The sequence below is a fragment of the Lathyrus oleraceus genome, chromosome 7 (genome assembly GCF_024323335.1).
Source record: "Lathyrus oleraceus cultivar Zhongwan6 chromosome 7, CAAS_Psat_ZW6_1.0, whole genome shotgun sequence".
NCBI classification, from domain to species: domain Eukaryota; kingdom Viridiplantae; phylum Streptophyta; class Magnoliopsida; order Fabales; family Fabaceae; genus Lathyrus; species Lathyrus oleraceus.
In genome coordinates, this window is record NC_066585.1 from 186,162,035 (window position 1) to 186,165,607 (window position 3,573).

Sequence of the window (3,573 nt, forward strand, 5' to 3'; positions counted from 1 at the left end):
AAGGAAATACATGTGATAATGCAAGACATTATAGGTCCTTTTGTGTCAAAGGCATTAAAAGTCAAAAAAAGTCCAACTTCAAGTACCCATAACTTCTTCATCAAAAATCCAAATGATGCAAAATTTAAGTCCATTTTGATTGTCTTGAAAATATCTACAACTTTGATGTTGGAGGTTTTTCATTTGAAGCTTGCATCATCAAAACAGAAGGGCTTGAAAGTTGGCCAATTTTAGAAACCTTGCCTTGATATGTTTTGCACATCACACTTTAAACTCAAATTTCATAAATTTCCACATTCCAAAAGGACTTTTGACCAACATAACATTTGTTTCTCATACAAAGACCTTTCCAACCATTACCCATATGCCTATGCTTGAATTTTCTAAGTGGTATTTACGAAGAGGTGAATGATTAGGTTCAATTGCGGAATTCATGTTGAAATCTTGTTGCACAAGCCAATTCAGAACAAATTACACATCCAAACACTTGGCATTTGAACTCAACTTGCATTTGGCATTGCTTTTGGGCCTTTTGCATGATCATGCAAGCCCATGCAAGTGGTATCCAAATTTATGCACACGGATCATTCCACCCTTTCCTTGCCAATTTCTCTATAAATAGAGGCTTCATTCCCTCCATTTCAGACCCAATTTCAACCTAAAATGCTGCAGAATTCATTTCCTAACCATCACTAAAGAAGCAAGTTTCATTTCTCTTAAAATTTTCAGATCTCGAATTCAGCTTCATCTGGTTGTATTCATAGATCTAATGCTTCTAAACCTTCACCATACACTTCATTGAACTTCTGTTTTGATAAAGCAAGCAAGGTTTCAAGCTCAAATCACCAGAACTCAGACTTGAACTCCAACTGGTATTTTCTTCGGTTCTCCTAGTCCATTGACCTATTGGCTGTGATTTTGTGTTGGCTGAAGTCCTCTCAATAGAGGCATCATGTTTATGCTTTTAATTTTTGCAATTCATTGAGTTCATGATGAACACCAGATTTTTTCAACTTCTGATTTCTCAAATCATAAAGATCTAGAAGGAAAATGGATGATATAGAGATGATGTACATCATCTTAGCTTTCTATTGATGTATAGATCGCACGTTTTGGTTGCCTTTTGAAGTTCTGCATTTTGGCCGGAATCTGGAAGCTCACCGGAAAAGACGGTGGCTCCGGTGGCTTCATCATGTCCAGTTTAAATCTGGACCGTTTGATCTCGTTTCCAGATTGAATCGTGTCCTTTGAATCTTATGACTTTCAATAATGCTGGATGCTTTGTTGTTGACTCATGCCTTTCATGCGCGCGTATCTCACATTCGTCTGATCAGCCACGTCAATTAATGAGGCTTGATCAGACGCTTGTGGTTTTTTTTCCATTTTCTGAATTTCTGATTTAATTTCTTTAATTCCTTTTATTTTCAAAAATCAATATCTCTTTCATTTTTTATCCAAAAAATATGGGACCAATTGCATTATTTCCCAAATAATTTCTAGTTTCTATTTCTGATTTTTAATATTTTTTATTTTATCATTTGATATTTTTTGTGAATTTTCTCTTTTCTGGTTATTTTTATTTCATTTTAAATAGTTTTTGATATTCAAAAAATGCAAAAAATATTTTCCTAACCTATTTGAATGATGATGGATCTATGAAAAATATTCTCATCAATTTTTGAATTGATTTGAGATTTTAGTTCAATGAGGTTATTTTTATTCATTTTTAATTGATTAAAAATAGTTTCTGACTTTTAAAAATGCTGAAATTTTTTGTCAAACCTTGTTTGACCTTGTTGAACTTAGGATAAATCACTTGGACCTTTCAACGTTGATTTGAAGTGATTTTGAAGTTTGACCTTTCTTTAATATTTTAATTCAAGTTTATTTTTAATATTAAAAAATGTCAAAAAATATTTTATTCTTTTCTTAACTTCCAATCCTCATCTCACTTCTGTTTTTGATTGTTTGACCTTGACTTTCAATGTCATTGGTCAACATATGAGGATTGGTACATGGTGTTCCATTTAATGCACTTTAATTTTGTCATTTCCTTTTCTCTTATTCATCTCCTTCTTCTTCTTCTTCTTCTTTTTCTTTTGATCAATGAGTTGAAGGTTGATAAGTTAGCATTGAATAGAGGGATTTAACCTTCCTTGATTCAAATCTAATTCATCTTGATGAATTGATCAAGTGAATGGCTTTGCATTAAGGATAGGTTGTCTTTTAAATCATGCATAAGGCTTAAACCAATACAAGATCAATTTTCCTCTCCTTTTTGGCATGGCAAGTTGTTGGGACTTGGTTCACTAATCAAGACTCCTAACTTGTGTTTGTTGCCTACATTATTATTGACCGGCCTCAGATAGTTGTGACTTCTACATAAGTCCAATTACGATTGCTTAACTTAGCGCTAAATTTGCCTTATGGCATGATCGCGACTTTATGAGTCGAATGGGGTACTAACTGCAAGTGCACAGTTCTATCGCGTAGTTTTAAAAGATATCGATCCCACATGGACTTATGAATCGATATACCGTTTTCTAAGGTTACTTCGTAAAGCTAAGGCGAATGATATTTTGATTGTTTCGGGGGAAAAGTTAAAACTAAAATAAGATCTAAACTAAATATCAATTAAGCGGATATCGGTATGTAGTTCGTCATAATTAGGGAATCAAATCTTCGTTGGTTTTTTAGTTTTAAAATAAATCTTTTCAGTAGACACTTTTGATTAAAAGACTTTTCTCAAACTCTCGCTCTGTTGAATAGACTATGACTTTATATTAACGTAGATGTCACTTATTAGTTAAGTCCAAAATCACTTTTTGAAAACAATAGAATCTATAGAAACTCTTTTTAAGAAAATACTAATCGTTTAAACACCCTCGTCTCAAACTCTCGCTCTGTTGACTTAGATTATATAATTAAATTCAAATGCTTAACTCTCGTCCTCACATTTAACTTTTAAAAATACTTTTTGAAAAAGATTAGAATTTAATTAACTCTAAAAATTGCTTTCGCCCTGATCTAGAATTAATGTTCAATTTACACTGTCCAGTTAAAAACTCAAACTTTCGTTCTATTGATTTTAACTTCTTTAGTCTTTTACTCTCGTACAAAAACCTTGGTATTAAACTTGTAAATTGAGACCATAAAAAGAGTGATTTTATTTTTAAGCGTAATTAAACCAGCTTAGTTTTGATTCCTTCATTCCGCTTACTTTACATACCGATACCTAAATAAATTAGCCAGACATGCTAAACAGATCTAAACAATCGTCATGCTTAAATAGAAACATCTCAGGCAAATAATGTAAATAAACAATAAAGCAGGGCATATATAAATTCAAACAATAATTAAAGAACCTGAGTAATTAATAGCAGTCTTGAACACTCCACCACAGACCGGTTGGATTTGTTCTTGAATTCTTCAATCGGACAGGAAAATAAAAGTGAAGGAAAAAAAACCTAGGGTCTAACGTAAGGTTAGATCCGGTAAAAGATACACAATAGTTTCCGGTGTAGAAACTATTGTGTGAAAAATTAATTAAGTGCTGAAAGGTTGACTGGAAAA